Source organism: Chiloscyllium plagiosum, unplaced genomic scaffold (genome assembly GCF_037043375.1).
Source record: "Chiloscyllium plagiosum isolate Xiang-an unplaced genomic scaffold, Cpla_swu_hap1 HiC_scaffold_44, whole genome shotgun sequence".
In the NCBI taxonomy this organism is placed as follows: Eukaryota; Metazoa; Chordata; class Chondrichthyes; order Orectolobiformes; family Hemiscylliidae; genus Chiloscyllium; species Chiloscyllium plagiosum.
The window spans coordinates 23696614-23716582 of record NW_028270182.1 but is presented as its reverse complement, the minus strand read 5'-3'; the positions used below and the strand labels follow the sequence as shown (position 1 = coordinate 23716582).

Here is a 19969-nt window from a genome sequence, read left to right as displayed (position 1 = left end):
AAGTTTTAGAGAGTGTACACAGGAGATTTACCAGGATGCTGCCTGGAATGGAGGGCATTTCTTATGAAGAAAGTTTGAGGGAGCTCAGGCTTTTCTCATTGGAGAGAAGAAGGGCGTGGGGTGACTTGGTAGAGGTGAACAAGATGATGAGAATCACACAGGGAGTGAATTGTCAGAGACTTTTCCTCTATTGGAATAAATGGCTATTGCAAGGCGGCATAATTTTAAGGTGATTGGAGGATGGATAAGATTGGAGGATAGAGAATGGTAGGTGGTTGGAATGCACTGCCAATGGTAATAGTAAAATTAGACACATTTGGGACATTTAATAGACTCTTGGACAGATACCCTTCATTTTACTATTATCCATGTATGTAGGTTAGTTTGATCTTACAGTTGGATAATAGGTTGGCATGAAACCATTGCTGAAGGGTCTTGGGTGGAACTGTTCTGTGTTCTATGTTCTGTCTGGTAAACTGGGTAATAAACTCAGATCATTGAAAAAAGGATATGACATTCAGGAGGAGCTAGTGAACTGGATACAAAATTTGCTTGATGGTTATAGACAGAGAGTGATGGGTGACATGTTGTTTTTCTGACTGCAGGCATGTGATCAGCAGAGTAGTGGGTCCACTGGTGTTTGTCATTTGGATAAATGGTTTGGATGGGAATATTGGTTTCTTGGTAAGTAAGCTTCTTGGGTGACACTGACATTGGTGGTAAAGTGGTTAGTGGAGAAGATTATATATGATACAACAAGATTAACAGTACTGCTGTGATAGTGGGCTGAAGAATAGCATATGGAGTTTAATTAGATAAATGTGAAGTGTTCCATTTTGGTGAAACAAACCAGGGCGGGACCTGTACAGTTAATGTTCGGGCCCTGGGTAGTGTTGTCAATCAGTGATCCAGGGATGCAGGTACACAGTTCTTTGAATGTGGTGTCACAGGTAGACAGGCTGGTGAAGCAGGCCTTTGGGATGGTTACCATCATTGGGGAGAGCATTGAGAGTAGGAGTCCGGATGTCATGGTGTAATTCTAAAAGACATTGGTGAGGCTATCATAAAAACATTGTTGTTCAGTAGGAAGAACTCATCTGGTTCACTGACCTCCTTTTAGGGAAGGACATCTGACATTCTAACCTGGTCTGGATGATATGTGACTCCATCCCACAGCAATATGGCTGACTCCAAGCTGCCCTCTGGATAATTACCAGTGGGGTCAAAGAATGTTCGTCCAGGCAGTGACACCCTCATCCCATGAATGAATAAATAAAAATACATATGTCCCTCCCTACCTCTGCAAACCCCTCCAGCTGCAGCAATCCATACTGGCTTTGTAACACCATTCAGGCCCTGACCCCTCTCTGTAACATCTCACCACCTCCAGCACCTTCACCTCTCCCTGTTCATGTCGTGTCAATAAACCCTGACAATGATTCCCCTTCCCACAGCCCTCGCCTGCTAGCAGACCCTTTGCAATCCATTAAACACTTATTCCTGAAGCACTCTCTCACTTCAGGATTTTAAGTATTTTGTGGTGATTTTCTCAGCCTCATAATCTAGTATGATCCCTTTTGTCCTGAGTGAGGGACCAGTGGGGATTTCTTGCTGAGGTTTTTACTGTTTCAATAAAATGTCCTTTTGTTGAGTGTTTTATACTGTTCCATTAAATGTTTTCCACTGTCCATTTACAGACACATGTTTCAGTCTGTTTAGCGTGTTTACCTTGGTCAGTTTTCTCAAACTCATGTAATTGGCTATTTTTGTTTCTAGTTGTAGCTTGTCCTTTCTGTGATTCACTTTAAAGCTTTATGTTTATTTAAACTGCATTTTATCACAATTTCCCAAAGGATCTCTGCAGGTGACATTACTCATTCACTAAGCTCTGTGATAGTTATTCCCTTAGCCAGTTGCACAATGTGTTTTTCAAAGAAACACTGAAAAAAAATTAACCTAACTCCTCTTCCAATATCAATGCTGCCCGTGTGATTGTCCCAGATTATACGAATATTGAAGTTTTCCAAAATTAAAAATCCAATGAGTTCCTGTGTAATGCAGTGACAAGCAATGGAATACAGTTTGTTGGCTAAAACTGTTCTGCTGCTTGTGTCCTTGGCAAGTAGTAGCCAGAATGTACATTCAGACTGACTCTACTTCATAGTCTGCGACCAAATGCTTTCTCTGTAATGCCTTTGTTGACAATAATTTGTTTGTTTTACCCATTTTGCCTGAGTTTGCACAAGAATATGATCTACTGAATATTTTTGTTCACCCTCTATCCATGTCTCCCTGGTGTCTAAATCTCTTTTATCTCTGTGTCACAAATCCATCTACCTTACTGCAGCGACATTGTTCATTCAAAAAAAAACATAACTTGCTCTTTCCCACAATTTCCTGTCATAAATCTATTCACTGATGTACAATTTTAGTTAAACTCTGTCCCATCTTGTTCTTTTTTTGCTTGTCTTCAGCCATGTTCCGATGCTGCTCCCATACTTCACCTTTTCTCTTTGGATTTGGAAAGCTCCTTTCACCTGAACACTGTCCCTGCATCCTCTCTGTCAGTTGAAAGCCCTGTCCATAATCCTACCGACATGGTTGACCAGGACCCTGGTTCCAGTGGGGCCATCCGAAAGGATTATTTTTAAAATCAGGTATGGGATGTGGGTGTCTTTGGCTGACCAGCCTTTCTTGCCCAGCCCTAGCTGCCCTTGAGCTGAGTAACTTGCTCGGCCATTTCAGAGGGTAATTGAGAGGCATGTCGTGCAGACCACGTGAGGATGGGCATATGTCCTTCTCAAAAGGACAAGTGTTTGGGGTTTTTTGTACATCAGCAATGATCTCATACTTACTTGTGGATTGTTAATTACTATAGTTAAAATTATTGATTTCAAATTCGACCATTTTTGATGGTGGGATTCCAACCAGCCTTCCTTGAATATTAGCTGAGGGTTTGGGATATATGCTCTAGCAATAATGTCACTAAGCCATCACTTCACCTGCTCACAGGTTGCTCATTCCTGACCCATTATACCAGTGCGTAATGAAGCAAAACCTGTTCTTCCAACACAGTTGTGTGATCCTGATATCTTCCAGCACTCTGGTGATATCACTTAGTATCTCGGTCTTGCTCTCGCTCTTGCTCTCGCTTTCACGCTCACTCTCTCTCTCTCTCTATTGCACCTACGCCAGATCCTGAGCCAACAGAATTCTCCACTCCAGAGAGACTAGGCTGCACAGGCCAGAGATGGAGACTGGGATTTTCCAGATTTCTGTGGTGGTTCTCAGTGCCATTTTTAATCCTCACTGTATCCGTCTAATTTCCCATTCTGTCTATTTCTCTGTCTCCTCTAGGTACTCAGAAAGGTTCAGACTTGATTAACTTCCCAGCTGCTGGGTGTCTTGTCCATAACCACATTGAAGATGGTTGGTCAGCCAGAGAGACAAAGGGCAGGGAGATCTGGAGCCTTCAATAAATCCTGCAGTGAGGTAAGATCACTCACAGTGCACAGAGCAGAGAGCAATGAGAGGGCTCCAAACATCAGCTAACAAGAAATGACACGATAGAGTATTGGAGGTGCAGCACATTACACACACACCCCAGGCTCAATCACCACTCCTACTGTAAGTTCTGTTGTACTAAGACTCACTACTCTGCAACAGTGTATCTATGGCATTTCTTGTGCACCAGTGTCTTCAATAACTTGTAACTCCTATAACAGTTCCTATCTCTGTAACCTTGTCCTACCCCAAAAGTCACTCCACATATTTGAAATGTACTGCATTCCAGACTACCATCCCTATTGCTGTAACTTGCTTCAGTGTCTATAACATGCCTTATCTCGGTAGTCTCCTCCTCCAATAACTGGAGACAGAGTCATGCCGCACGGAAATGGTTCCTTCAATTCAACTAGTCCATGCTGACCAGAGTTCATGAACAAGTCACGTTTCCCTGTGTTTGACCCATACCCCTTCAAACCTTCTCCTCCCCATGTACCTGCCCAAATGTCTTTGACATGTTGTTATTGTACTTTTCTCTACCACTTCCCCTGACAGCTCATTCCATAACTGCACCATCCTCTGTGTAGAAAATTTTCTCCTAAAATCGCTTTTAAGTCCTTCCTCCCCCATCTCTTATTTATGCCCACTACAACACAGAACATGACAGTGCAATGCAGGCTCTTCGGCCTTCAATTTTGCGCCAAACTGTGGAACCAATCTGGAGCCCACCGAACCAACACTATTCCAATTCGTGTCCATACAACTATCCAATGACCGTTTAAATGCCCTTAAAGTTGGCGAGTCTACCACTGTTGCAGGCAATGCATTCCATGCCCCAACTATTCTGAGTAAAGAACCTACCTCTGGCATCTGTCCCATATCTATTTATTAATATTAATATCTACCTCAATTTAAAATTATCTCCCCTCGTGCTAGGCATCGCCATCCAAGAGAAAAGGCTCTCACTGTCCAACCCATCTCACCTGCTGATTATCTTATATGTCTCAATTAATTGACCTCAAACACATTCTCTTGAACAAAAACAGTTTAAAGCCTTTCCTCATATGACCTTCCCTCCATACCAGGTAACTTCCTAGTAAATCTCCTCTGAATCATTTCTAAAGCTTACACATCCATCCTGTAATGCTGATTTGGAGATGCCGGTGTTGGACTGGGGTGGACAAAGTTAAAAATCACACAACATCAGGTTATAGTCCAACAGGTTTAATTGGAAGCGCACTACCTTCCGGAGCGACGCTCCTCCATCAGGTGACAGCGGAGGGCTCGATCGCAACACAGAATCCACAGCAAAAATTTTCAGTGTGATGCAACCGAAACCACACATTGAAAATTTGATTGTCTGTCAAGCCTTCTATCTGCTAGAACACAGCGACAGTTTCGCCCCTTCCATGTGTAAATCACAAAACCCCTTCCAAAAGTTGCATTCCCGGGCCAGCCGTCAACAATGGTGATAGCTAGACAACACGCTGAAGGTGGACGGCCAGCATGGTGGGCCAACACCTTCAGCGTGTTGTCTAGCTGCAGCTGCAGCATGATCTAATGGTTCCGAAACTCAATCCCTCTACCAAGACAAGCTCACACACTGAATAGTTTCTTAAAAAACCCATAAATCTGGGTGGAAACTTCCAAGGATCTATGTACATGGACATAGAGATCTCTCTGTTCATCTACACTATGAACAATCTTACCATTATCCCAGAACCCTGTGTTCCTGTTACTCCCTCCAGAGTGAATCGCCTCACACCTTTCACATTAAACTCCATTTGCGAACTTTCAGTCCAGCTGTGCAGCTTATCTATACCTTTCTGTAACCTACAACATCCTTCGTCACTATCCACACTCTACCGACCTTAGTGTCTTCTGCAAATTTACTAACATATCCTTCAATGCCCTCATTCAGGTCATTTATATAAATGACAGCAACAGTGGACCCAAAACACATCCTGGAAGTACCCACCAGTAACAGAACTCCAGGATCGATATTTCCCATCTTTCCCTCTGCCTTCTTTCAGTGAGCCAATTTCTGATCCAAACTGTTAAATCACCCACAATCACATGCCTCCGTATTATCAGCAATAGCCTACCATGGGGAACCTTAACAAACGCCTTACTGAAATACATATACACCACATCAACTGCTTTACCCTCATCCATCTCTTTGTTTACCTTCTTAAAGAACTCAATAAGGTTTGTGAGGGCACAACCTACCCTTCACAAAACCGTGTTGACTATCCCTAATCAACTTACTCATCTCCAGGTGATTATAAATCCTTTCCCCTACAAGCCTTTCCAACATTTTACCCAGAATCAAAGTAAAGCTCACAGGTCTATAACTACCAGGATTTCTCCACTCCCCTGCTAGGGGTGGCATGGTGGCACAGTGGTTAGCACTGCTGCCTCACAGCGCCAGAAACCCGGCTTCAATTCCTGCCTCAGCCAACTGTCTGTGTGGAGTTTGCACATTCTCTCCGTGTCTGTGTGGGTTTCCTCCGGGTGTTCCGGTTTCCTCCCACGGTCCAAAATGTGCAGCTTAGGTGAATTGGCCATGGTAAATTGCCCATAGTGTTAGGTGAAGGGGTAACTGTATATAAACATGTTTATATAAATGTCTGTAGGTTCACCCCTCAGGAAAAATACTCCAGGAAAAATAGCCCCAGCCTATTCAGCAACAACCCTGGAAACATCTTATTAATCTTTTCTAAGCCCTTTCAAGTTTCACAACATCCTTCTGACAGCAGGGAGACTAGAATTGCACAGAGTACTCCATTTGTGTTGTAACATAGTAATCTTTCGCTCCCTGAGTTACCCAGTCTTGGTGCACAGTAAGTTCTGGAATGAACAATTTGTTTAGGATCTTAGCCATATCCAGCAGTTATGCATATCGACGGCTTCATTGATCTTCAAGGGCCCCAAATTTGTCCAGAGTTAGTCGTTTACTGTTATTGTATCTATATTATCTAAAATCAGTTTTGGATTGGCCTCATCCTTCTTTGCCGATGCGATTTCATGTCCCCTTTTTGCATTCCTGATTTCCATCCTACAGCCCCTGTGCTTCTCAGGGATTTCCTTGATCCAGCTGGCTATACCTGACATGGGCTCCCTTTTCCTTGACCAGACCCTCAATGGACGGCCAGTGTTTACAAATGCTGTCAGCATTGACCTGCACACAAACAGGAACATGCTGGCACTGATTGCTCAATTTAACTCACTTTTAAAATATTCTTACTTGCCAGACTTCCCTTTCCCTGCACATAGACTCCCCAATCACCTTTTGAAAGTTCCTGGCTAATACGATCAAGATTGGTCCGGCCCCATTTTATAACTTGAATTTGTGGACCAGGCCTGTCCTTTTCCATCGCTGTTTTCAAACTAATAGAAATGTGGTCACTTTGGCAAAATGCTTTCCCACTAACACCTCAGTCCCTTTCCCTACCTTGTTTCACAAAGGGAGGTCAGACTTTGCCCAATTCTGTTTTCAGGCCGTTTATATATTGATTGGGAGATGACGAAATCAATTACCAAATTTCTCCCTTGCAAACGCTGAACACTGGCAGTCCCGGTCTAAGATGGAAAGTTAAAAAACATCTACCATAACAGCCCCATTATTATGATTGACATTTGGGATCTCCCGACATATTTGTTCCTCAGTCTGGCACTTGTTATTAGGGATTAGTAGGACAATCAAATCGAAGTGATGACCCATTCTTATTTTTCAGTTCCACTAACATAGCTTCACTGGGTGATCCCACAGGAATATCCTCTCTAAGTACTGCTGGAATGAGTCATGCAATCAAAACACATCACCACGCATCCTCTCTTGCCTCATATTCAATGCTTCCTGTGGTCTCTCTACCTTGAAACAATGAACTGCCAGTCCTGCCCCTCCCTAAGCTGTGTTTCTGTAATAACTAATATCCCAGTTTCATGTTCCAATCCATGCCCTGATTTCATCTTCCTTAGCTGTCAGGCCCCTTGCATTGAAATAAATGCAGTTTAATCATCCATTTTCCCCCATTCCCTGCTATGTTCTTGCCTGCCTTATCTCTTGAAATAGCTCTCTTTAACTTGTGTACCAGCCTCAATCTTCTTTCTGACCCTTCGACTGTTTAAGATACAACACCCTGCCAGATTAGATTATATCCTCTCAAGCAGCTCCAGCAATTCACCCCACCAGGATGTGGGTCCCCATCCCGCTCCCAGTTCAGGTGCCTTCCCCACCTGTGCTGACACCTTCAGGGATCTTTGGATTGTCCACTCAGGTCCCTGTGTTCCTCAGCACTCCGCAAGGTACGAACACTCATTATGTCTGTCCTTCGCTTATCGTACCTCCCACAGGGTATGACCTCACATTGATCAGAACTAAACTCTACTCAGATTATCATCTGATCGTCATCAGACTGTAGCTAGAGACCATCCGCCTCACTGTGAACAACATCTTCACCTTTCATGTCATCTGCAAACCGACTAATGATATCTTCTGCTTTCACATCAGAGTAATTATTCCACAGAATAACCAGCGATCCATCCTGCACAGATCCCTGTGGTACACCCGCTGGTGAAACAATTTCAAACACGAAAAAGATTATCCACCAATTTTGTATCCAAATTACCAACTTGTCTTGGATCCCATAGGCTCTTTCCTTTTGGACCAGCCTTCCATGTGGGAACTTGTCAAAGGCCTTAATGACTCCATGTAACCCACATCATCTGCACTGCCCCCTTTGGTATTTTTAGACACCATTTCAAAAAAACTAAACTGAATTCCTCCGACAGTATCTTCCTCTATCAAATCCATGATGACTAATCCGAGTTAATCCTTGCATTTGCAAGTGATGATTCATCCTCCGGGTGGTTTCCAATAATTTCCCTCCCCCTGCTGTCAGACTACCTGCTCTGTAATTACCTGGCCTACCTCTGCTGCCCCTCTTGAAGAAAGGAACCACATTAGCTATCGTCCAGTCATTTGGCTTTTCACCTGTTGCCAGCAAAGCATTAAACATATCCACCAGGGCCCCAGCAATCTCCTCTCTTACTTCCCATAGCAGCCTGGGATACATTCATTGGGCACTGGGGTAGTTCTCCACCTTTTTATGCCTGTGGAAATATTTAGTACCTCCTCCTTATTTTTCTTAACATGTTATAGAACCTCACTATCCCGTCTGAAATCCACAGCTACAATGTCTTTCTCCTGTGTGAATACAGATGGGAAGTATTCATTGAAGACCTCACCTACTTCCTCTGGCTCCATTCACAGATTGTTTCTTTGGTTTCTAATAGGCCTCACCCTTTCCTCAGTTACCCTTTTATTCTAACTATACTGACAAAGTACCTTGTAGCTTTTCCTTCATAGTATCTGACAAGGATATTTCACAGCCATTTCTAAGGACCCCGTTGCACTCCCTGTACTTGTGAATGGCTTCACCTGGTTTTATTGCACTGTGTTTTCTTCATCAAACTCACAATATCGCCTGATCTGTATTTGCTGGACTTGCTGCCTTTACTACTCCCTCTTCATGAACACAATGGGATGGGGTATCAGGCGTTAGGTAAGAAGTTAAAAAGCAGGACCTCAAGGGCAGTGATCTCTAGACTGCTCCTAGTGCCACCTGCCCCAGTGAGGATAGACATAGAAAGATAGGCCGGGGCGTGGATGTATGCCTGAGGAGCTGTTGGAGGGGGCAGGGTTTTCAGTTCTTGGATCATTGGGATCACTTCTGGGGTAGAGGTGACCTGTATGGGGGGGGAATGGGTTAGACTTGAACCAGAGGGGCACCAGTATCACTGCGGGGAAATTTGCTCGTGTTACCCTGGAAGGTTTAAACTAGTTTGGCAGGAGGTTGGGACTCTGACTAAGAGAGGGAACATCGAAAAGTCAGGGGAAAATACATTAGCCATTGAGAGCAAGTTTCCTATTCAGGATAACCAGGGGCACAGACGAGGGAGGGAAAAAACTTCTGGTTTAAAGTTCATTTATTTCAATGCATGAGGCCTGACTGGTAAGGCAGATAAGCTCAGAGCTCTGGGGACTGGGATATTATAGCCATAACCGAAACATGGCGAGAGAAGGGCAGGACTGGTAGCTCAGTGTTCCACGATACAGAAGCTGCAGGCGGGACAGAAGGACAAGTAAGTGAGGAGGGGAGTTGTCCTTTTGATAAGGGAGGACATAACAACAGTGATTAGAAAGGATACTCTTAAAGAGTCAACAAATGAGGCCACATGTTTAGAACTTAGAAACAAAACAGGGGTGGTCTCTCTGTTGGGATTGTATTATAGACCTCCAAATAGCCGGCAAGTACTCGAGGAGCAGATGTGTAGAGAGATTGGCGATAACAGTCGGAATAATACAGTTGTATTGGTTGGAGACTTTAATTTTCCCAGTATTGACTGGACCACCCAGAGGGTAAAAGGCCCGTACTGAGTGCAGTTTGTCAAATGTGTCCAAGAACGTTTCCTAAATCAAGATGCAACTCTACTTATGCGGGTGCAACACTGGACCTCCCCTCAGAAAATGTGGTCAGGCAAGTGACTGAAGTATCAGTCAGAGAGCACTTTGGGTCTAGTGACCACAACTGTCTTAGTTTTAACATAGTTATGGAAAAATATCAGACAGGTCCACAGATTAAGGTGTGAAACTGGAACAGGGACAGGTTTGGGGCCATTAGGCAAGATTGAGCAGAGGTCGATTGAGTGAATTAAAAATAACACAAAACCAGGTTATAGTCCAACAGGTTTATCTCAGCACCAGCTTTCAAAGTGCAGGTGATCATCCTAAAAGATAAAAACTTAAACTAAATGTGTTTAGTGTTACATTCCATGACACTGCAATCCTGTTGCTATAAATTCTATGCCTTATGATTGTGCTCCACAACCACCTGATGAAGCAGCGAACCAAAACCAATCGCTCCCAAATAAACCTGCTGGACTGGAAGCTGGGGTTGTGAGATTTTTAACTTTGCCCATCCCAGTCACCACCGGCTCCTCCACATCATGCTACCGTCAACTGGGTGAGTCTGTTTGAAGGAAAGGGAATGACTGGCAAATGGAAGCCTTTTAAAAGTGTGATATTAAGAATCCAGGGCAAATTTGTCCCTGTTAGAGTGAAGGGAAAAGCTGGCAGGTTTAGGGATTCGTGGCTTATGAGGGATATTGAAGTTCTGGTCTGGAAAATGAAGATGGTATACATTGGATTTAAGCTTTCCATATCTACCTCACCTACCTCACCAGACTGATTGACACAATCAATCTGTGAAGACCCTACAATCCTCTCAGGTCCCTGCAGAATTCCGATCTGTAGAACCCGCTCCAATGCCTGTGACTCATCCAATCCAGTTCCTATAAGATTCCCTATCTGTGTGACATCCAACCGTCGCCAGCACCCACCTTATCAATACAAGCTCCTCCAGTCTCTCTATCTATCCAACCATCTCTATAACCTTCTCCAGCTCTTACATCCCTATCTGTGTAAACTGCATCCTCCCCTACAACCCTTCCCACTTTGACCAAACTGTAGGAGGTTACTAATGCTCCCTTATCTGTGAAACTGTCTCCAACTAAAATTGCCCTTGTTATCTCCTGGAAAATCTGTCCGATTCCACATCCTCCATGTCTAAATAACCTGCAGAACCTAAGCCTTCCTGTATCTATAAACATCTACTGTCACGACTACCCTCCATAAGTCTGTATGTTCTTCCCATCTGTACAACCATCTTTATCTCTGTCATCTGCTCCGTTCCCTAAACAATCCCTTCCTGTGTAAACCTCCCCAACCTAACAACATCCTTATCCCTGTAAAGTACACCATCCTCCCAACGTCCCCATCTCCATGAAACCCCTGTAGGCCCTCCAGCTCTCCAAATTTCTGTAACCTCCTGTGGCTCTTTGGCCTTCCCTTCCTGTGAAACCACCCCCAATCCCCAAAAACTTCCCAGTCTGGGTCATCTGCTCCAGCTCAAATATCGCTGTCTCTGTAAGCTCCAACACTCCTGGTAACCCTTCCTATTTGTGTCTCTTCATTCAGATCCCATCCTCTCCAGCTTTCCGAAACCTCTTCCTGCCATCATAACCCTCCCTATTTAGAACATGGAACAGTACAGTACTGTGCAGGCCCTTCAGCCCACGATGTTGTGTTGATCTTTTATCCTACTCTAACCTGTGAAGGTTTTCTGCAGACTCCTGCAGTCTTAAACCCGGCCTATTTGGTAAATTCCTCCAGTCCCGACAACGCTCAAGTGCCTACAAGTCCCTTCTTCAAGTCCCAACAATCCTCCTTAGCGCTGTGACCTCCTTTATGAGCATCAATCCTCAAAATTACCGAAGCCTATTTTGGTCACTGCAATGTTGCTAATATCTGCAAAACGCGCCAGTCCTGATATCTCTCTCTTTCTCCATAGCATCCACCTTGATCCAATGCCTTTCTGGGGAACACTTCAGAGAATGGAAGATTTGTAGAGTCTGGTCCATGTACAGAGGTAGGAAGGGCTGCTGAACCTGGAGGGTGGTACTAATGTAGGAAGGGACGTGGATCCTGCAGGAGGTTAGAGGGAGCGGGATTTATAGGACCTGTAGGATGGGTCTGAGAACGTGTTGTGGAACCTGAAGGATGTTACAATTTGAACCACAGATCTTTTTTGACTGGACCATTGGACTGATCTTGATGTCCTAATTCTGGACATCTTTACCAGAATGGATGAGCACAGCTTCAGGTTCCCAGGCTGGGAGATGTGAGTTCAGATGTGAATCTATTTGCCCATTCTGTCTGTGTGCCTGACACTGATCTGGTGCTGCTCTGGTAGAAAGCACTCTCATTGTATCTGGTAACCTCCAGATCTACAGGACTGACCAGGGCTCACCTCATCAAAGACTTCGTTTGGTATGTTCTGTATTTTAATATTTTTAAGTGGCAGTTACGTGAGATGCAGTAATCAGGGAGTTTCCATTTTGAGAGAATTAAGCTTTTATCATTGACCCTGACCCATGCAGTGGAGTTTTGTGGATTCTTTTGTTATCTGCAGACTGTCACTCAGAGGATTGTATAAGCAGGGAATCTAAGTGCACATGGTCTTTGCTCGGAAGAGTTTGAATTTACCAGTTAATGTCGGCTAGGACACTGTTCCTGGAGAATGTATAACTGTGTAAATACCACACCGAGTGGTTCAGGGGTGAGTGCACTTGGCCCTAAGCACCAGGATCTGGGAACCCTCATGCTGTTTGTATGTGGGGCTTGGCACCAGACTGGGTGAGAGTAGTTCCCTGAGTAAATGACAGGTACGGAGCTTGGGATCCTGCTGCTGTGTTTGACCTTGTATCATATCGTTATCTCCCTCTCATGAGTGAGCGTGTCATGTTCTCCAGTCCTGACAGTGTCCACTCCCTGTAAACCCTTCCAGCTGTTGAACATCTCCCTTCTCTCTCACTCCCTCCATCGCTTCTAACATGGCCTTCGTCTCGTATCTCCTGCAGTCCCAACGGACCTTGCTCTTTGTTATCGCATTGCGTTGCTTTGAGCTGTGTGGGAACAAACCTGGAGTAGGTTTGGGACAGTGAGAGAAAGATAACTCCCCTTTCTCCACTTGTGTCAAACAGAGACTGCTTGTTTGTGTCTCTCCCATAAGAGGAAGGAACCATCCTTTCAGCATCCACCCTGTCCATTCCCTTGAGGGTCTGCACATTTTAATGAGGACAACTGTATTCCTGATGACCCTCAGTGACACAGCACCAAAGTGACATGTTCGCATTCCTCTATTCTCTGCGACCACTTCCATTTGCTCTGTCCCTCCCTCATTCTGAAACCTTTCCCGAGTCTGGACAGTGCTCCAAACTACTAATTACTGAGAAGGCACCACCCTCCCTATCTCTGTAAACTCCTCACACTCCTACAATCCTCCTTATGTGTGTGTGAACCCCTCCAGCTTCTCCAGTCCTTCCAAATTATTGCATCGCCTACAGACCTCACCATCTCTGTATCTTTCAGTTACTACATTTCTCCATGCCTCTGCAAACTGCTCCAGCCCCTCCAAATCTGCCTATCTCTGCAAATTCCTGAATTCCACAAAACATCCCTCTATGTGGAACTTTCACCAGAGACCACTACCCTCCATATCTCTGTAATCCCTGCTGATCCCTCTATCTTTGTTCCCAGCTTCAGTCCCGACAATCCTACATCCACGTTCAACTTCATCAAGTCCCTGTAATCCTCCTGTGGAATCACCAGCAGACCTTGTAATTCTCTCATGATCTCTGACTGCCTGCAGTAATCTTAAACGTACGCAATTCGATAACATCTCCGGTCTCCGTGCCCCTGCCGATCATGGTGAGCTACTCCAAACCCCTCAAACTTTCCTGCCTGTGATTATCATCAAGTTGATACAACTCTTCTCATATCTGTAGTGCCGTGCAGACTCTACAATCCTCCCCGTTTTTGTGAATTCTGCCTATCACTAGTACTGTCCCTATCTGTGTAAATGCCTCCAGTTACTAGAAACCCTTTACTGTGTAGCCCCCAACAGACCCTAAAGCCATCGCTATGTGTGTAACCTCCTTCAGGTCTATATCCTCCCACTTGCTGAAACCTGCTCTCAGCATTGCAACCACCATTATTTCTTAAAATTGTTTAGTCTCTAAATCTATCCCTATCAGTGTGATCTCCTCCACTGCGAACAACACTCCTGGTCTATGCAATGGGCGATGCGTGGTTTTATAAAAGGGGAATATTTCTAAATCTCTTGGATTCTATATTTTGGTGTGACCATAAATGGCAGAATAGATAAGGATGGGGGAGGCTAGTAGCGGTCGAGGCATATTTGAAATTTCGGAAGCATTTTGACATGTTTCAACAAGGGCTAAAGATTAGTGAGGGAGAGAATAGGGCCCCTGAAAGATCAATGAGGCTGTCTGTGTGGAATCACTGCTGATGGGGGAGATCCAAAACAAATATTTTGCATTTTGATTTACTGTGGAGAAAGACATGGAAGCTCGGAAACTTGGGAAAATACAAAGTGATGTCATGAACAGAGTTTACATTTGAGAACAGGAGGTACTGGATGACTTAAAATTAAAAAGGTTGATAAAACCTTGGGGACATGATCAGATGTACCTCAGCGCCTTGTGAGAAGCTAGGGAGGAAATTACAAGGCCCCTCGCAGAGATATTTGTATCATCGACAGCACGACAGACCATTGAGACTGATGGCAGCGGTGGGTAACTTGTTGGAGGAGATTCTGAGAGATAGGATCATCATGCGTTTGGAAAGGCAATGGCGGATTAGCGATAACCAGCACGGCTTTGTGCACAGGAAATCATGTCTCACAAACGGGATTGAGTGTTTGTGGAGGTAGACAAGTGATAGATCAAGGCAGAGCAGTAGATGATATCTCCATGGACTTTAGCAAGGCCTTTGACAATGGTCTGCATGACAGACTGGTTAGTAAGTTTAGATCACACATAACCAGGGAGCACTCACCAACTGGATACAAAACAGTAGGACGGTAGGCGACAGAGTGTGCTCGTAGAGGGTTACTGCTCAGCAGCAGGCCTGTAACCAATGGTTTGCCATGGGGTTTGGTGCTAGTCACTGTTGTGCATCATTTATATAATCGGTTTGGATGATAATACAGGAGCCATGGTTAGCAAGTTTGTGAGTGAGACTGAAATTGGTGGTAACGCGGACAGTGAAGAGGGTTATCTGAGAGTTTAGAAATAGCAGGTGGAGAAATGCACAGTGTTGCATTCTGGTAAAGCAAACCAGGCTGGACTTGTACAGTTAATGTTCGGGCCCTGGGTAGAGTTGCCAATCAGAGAACTCGGGATGCAGGTACACAGTTCTTTGAAAGTGGTGTCCCAGATAGACAGGCTGGTGAAGCAGGTGTTTGGGATGGTTAGCTTCATTGTGCAGAGCATTGAGAGTAGGAGTTGGGATGTCATGGTGTGCCTGTACAAGACATTGGTGAGGCCATCATAAAGCATTGTTGATCTACCTGAACAAAGCCCTTCAGAATCTTGGACTTTGCATTCAATTTCTCTCATTTTTCTAAACGTCAATGGGTTCAACCTCAATCTACTCCACCTCATATTGGAAAAGTTATCCATTCCCAGGATCAACCGAGTGACCCTTCCCTGACCCGCCTCCAATAGAAGAATATCTTTCTTTCGGGCACTCACACTGTTCATAGTATTCTGGGTGAGGTCTTGTATAGTTTTAGCAAGACCTTCCTAGTTTTAGACTCCATTCCCTCTGTAATAAATGGCAGCATTTGATTTGCCTTCTCTATTACCTGCTGACACTGTAAGCTAACTTTTTCAGATTGATAAACAAGAAATCCCATAATGCTTTCTGCTGTCAGTCTGAAACCAAATAGTATTTGCCTGACACTAAGTCAGGAGCATGCTGAAATACATTAGAATGATATGTTAATAAACAGTAATTGGACCCTTAGAAACACATTTTATAAAAGAAAATATGTTTTTGAACCTGTTGAATTTTATTTGTTGGTGTGAATATAAATGGCAGTATAGATAAGGATGTAGGAAGGGCGTGTTATTACGGGGGATACGTTCTATTTGAATTTTCAGAAGCCTTTACATAAGGTCACGTATGTGTGGAACCAGGGGAGATGGGTTAGATCTTAAACAAAAAAAATCTTGTCAGTATTTCCTGTGGAGAAAGACATGGAAGCTCGGGAACTTGGGGAAATAAATAGTGATGTCTTGGAAAGAATCCTCAACAGAGAAGAGAAAGTGCTGGACTCTTAAAACAAATAAAGCTAGATCAATCCTCAGTAGTTCATTAGGTCTATGGTAGAATATTGTGGGAAGCTAGGGAAGAGATTGCAGTATCCCAAACAAAGATATTTATATTATCAACAGACACAATGAGTTATCGGAAGACTGGAGGGTGGCTAACGCTTAAGGACTGCAGGGAAAAGCCAGGAAATTACAGCCCAGTGAGCCCTGTGATGGGGAAGTTGTTGGAGGAGATTCTGAGAGAAAGGAGCTGCGTATATTTGGAAAGACTTATTACAGATAGTCAGCATGGCTTTGTGAGTGGAAAACCATGTTTCACAAACCAGATTAACTCTTTGAGGGGATGACCAAGAGATAGATGAAGGCAGAGCAGTGAACATTGTCCACATAGACTTTAGTGAAGCATTTAACAAGTTTCGAAGAGATGTAGAACATCTAGTCAAGAGGAAGAAGGAAGCTTACTTAAGGTTGAGGAAGAAAGAATAAGACACTGCTTTTAAGAGCTACATGAAGCAGCAAGGTGGTTCAGTGGTTAGCACTGCTGCCTCATAACACCAGGCACCCGATTTTGATTCCAGCCCGGGGTGACTGTCTGTGTGGAGTTTGCACATTCTCCCCGTGTCTGCGTGGGTTTCCTCCAGGTGCTCCAATTTCCACCCACAATCCAATGGTGTGCATGTTAGGTGAATCAGTCGTGCTATATTACCATAGTGTTCAGGGATGTGTAGGTTTGGCGCATTAGTCAGGGCAAATGTAGAGTGATAGGGTAGGGAATGGTTCTGGTGGGATACCCTTCAGAGGGTCGGTATGGGTTTGTTGGGCCAAATGGCCTGTTTCTACACTCTGGGGACTCTTGAAGGTTAGCCAGAAAGGAACTGAAGAATGGACTTAATACAGCAAGAAGGGGGCATGGAAAAGCTTTGTTGGGAAGGATTAAGGAAAATCGTAAGGCATTCTCCACTTATGTGAGGAACAAGAGAATGGCCAGAGTGAGGTTAGGGTCGGTCAGGGATAAAAGAGGTAATTTGTGCCTGGAGTTGGAGGCGGTAGGGAGGTTCTTAATGAATACTATGACTCAGGATTCACTCCTGAGAGGCGCATTGTCATTTGTGAGGACAGCGTGAAAAGGACTAATATATGTGAACAGGCTGATGTTAAGAAGGAGGATGTGCTGAGAATTTTGTACAACATAATGTCAGATACATCTGTTGGACCAGACGGGACATACCCAAAGTTATACACGAAGCGAGGGAAGAGATTGTTGCACCTTTTGCGATAGCTTTTCCACCCTCAATGTCCAGTGGAGTCCAGAAAATTGGAGGGGGCAAATGTTATTCTCCTGTCCGATAAAGAGAATAAGGTTAATCGTGGGAATTACAGACCAGTTAGTCATATATCTGTGGTGTGCAGATTATTAGAGATGACTCTGTGAGACAGGATTTATAATTCCTTGGAAAACTCAAGGCCAGGTCATACCTCAAATCTCATTGAATCCTTTGAGAATGTGACAAAACAGGTTTATAGCTCATTCAGAAAGTGTGGAAGCATGGGATAAAGGGAAACCTGGCTGTCTGGGTACAGAACTCCTGGCTCACGGAAGGCAGAAGGTGATGACAGATGGAAAACACAGCCTGTTGTGCAGGAATTGGTTCCAGGCCCTGTGTTTTTTATGATTTTTAAAAAATTACTTGAATGTGGGATTGGAAGAGTGAGTTAGTAACTTTGTCAATGTCATGAAGGTTGGTGGAGTGGTGAATAGTGTGGAGGGCTGTTGTAGGTTGCAACGGGACATTGATATGGTGTCGAGCTGGGCTGAGAAGTGGCAGATGGAGTTCAATCTGGAAAAATGTGAAGTGATCGAATGCAGAATAGTGTTCAAGGCAGGATATTTAGCAGTGTGGACGAACCGAGAGACTTTGGGGTAGATGTCCAGAGAGCCCTCAGAGTTGCCACACAAGTTGATAGGGTTGTGAAAACGGAAGATGTTGAGTTGGCTTTCATTAGCTGTGGGATTGAGTTTTAAAGCGGTGAGGTTATGCTGCAGCTCTATAGAGCCCTGGTTAGACCCCACTTGGAATATTGTGTTCAGTGCTGGTCCCTTCATTACAGGAAGGATGTGGAAGCTTTAGAGAGGGAAAGAGGGGATTTACCAGGATGCTGCATGTACTGGAGATCATGTATGAAGAAAGGTTGAGGGAGCTACGGCTTTTTTTCATTGGAGTGAAGAAGGGTGAGGGGTGACTTGGCAGAGGTGAACAAGATGATGAGAGGCACAGAGAGAGTGAATAGTCAGAGAATTTTTTTTCCTGTGGCAGAAATGGCTATTATAGGGAATGTAATTTTAAGGCGACTGGAGGATGGTTAAGGGGAGATTTCAGAGGTAGGTTCTTTGAACAGAGAGTGATGGTGGGTGCAATGCACTGCCAGCTGTGGTAGTAAAATTAGATACATTAGGGACATTTTGTAGACTCTTGGATAGGCACACGGATGATAGTAAAATGAAGAGTATGTAGGTTAGTTTGATCTTCCAGTCATAGAGATGTACAGCATGGAAACAGACCCTTCTGTCCAACCCGTCCATGCCGACCAGATATCCCAACCCAATCTAGTCCCACCTGCCAGCGCCCAGCCCATATCCCTCCAAACCCTTCCTGTTCATACACCCATCCAAATGCCTCTTAAATGTTGTAATTGTACCAGCCTCTACCATATCCTCTGGCAGCTCATTCCAGACACGTACCACTCTCTACGTGAATAAGTTGGCCGTTAGATCTCTTTTATATCTTTCCCCTCTCACCCTAAACTTATGCCCTCTAATTCTGGACTCCCCGAGCCCAGGGAAAAGAATTCCCTATCCATGCCCCTCATAATTTTGTAAACCTCTATAAGGTCACCCCTCAGCCTCCGATGCTCCAGGGAAAACAGCCCCAGCCTGTTCAGCCTCTCCCTGTAGATCAGATTCTCCAACCCTGGCAACATCCTTCTAAATCTTTTCTGAACCCTTTCAAGTTTCACAACATCTTTCCGATAGGAAGGAGACCAGAATTGTACGCAATATTCCAACAGTGGCCTAACCAATGTCCAGTACAGCTGCAACATGACCTCCCAACACCTGTACTCAATACTCTGACCAATAAAGGAAAGCATACCAAATGCCTTCTTCACTATCCTATCTACCTGCGACTCCACTTTCAAGGAACTATGAACCTGCTTTCCAAGGTCTCTTTGTTCAGCAACACTCCCTAGGACCTTGCCATTAAGTGTATAAGTCCTGCTAAGATTTGCTTTCCCAAAATGCAGCACCTCGCATTTATCTGAATTAAACTCCATCTGCCACTTCTCAGCCCATAGGCCCATCTGGTCCAGATCCTGTTGTAATCTGAGGTAACCCTCTTCGCTGTCCACTACACCGCCAATTTTGGTGTCATCTGCAAACTTAATAACTGTACCTCTTATGCTCGCATTCAAATAATTTATGTAAATGACAAAAAGTAGAGGGCCCAGCACCGATCCTTGTGGCACTCCACTGGTCACAGGCCTCCAGTCTGAAAAACAACCCTCCACCACAACCCTCTGTCTTCTACCTTTGAGCCAGTTCTGTATCCAAATGGCTACTTCTCCCTGTATTCCATGAGATCTTGCTAATCAGTCTCCCATGGGGAACCTTGTCGAACGCATTACTGAAGTCCATATGGATCACATC

At 44.4% G+C, this 19969-nt stretch overlaps 1 long non-coding RNA gene across 3 annotated transcripts in view; it reads left to right on the top strand.

The window, feature by feature from the left end:
* Positions 1–19969, top strand: part of LOC148137366 (uncharacterized) — a 217323-nt gene that overhangs the window by 142021 nt on the left and 55333 nt on the right. For all 3 annotated transcript variants that reach the window (XR_015754373.1, XR_015754371.1, XR_015754372.1), the window contains exons 4-5: positions 3358–3492; positions 11919–11996. This is a non-coding gene — a long non-coding RNA (uncharacterized LOC148137366). The remainder of the gene's footprint in view (positions 1–3357; positions 3493–11918; positions 11997–19969) is intronic.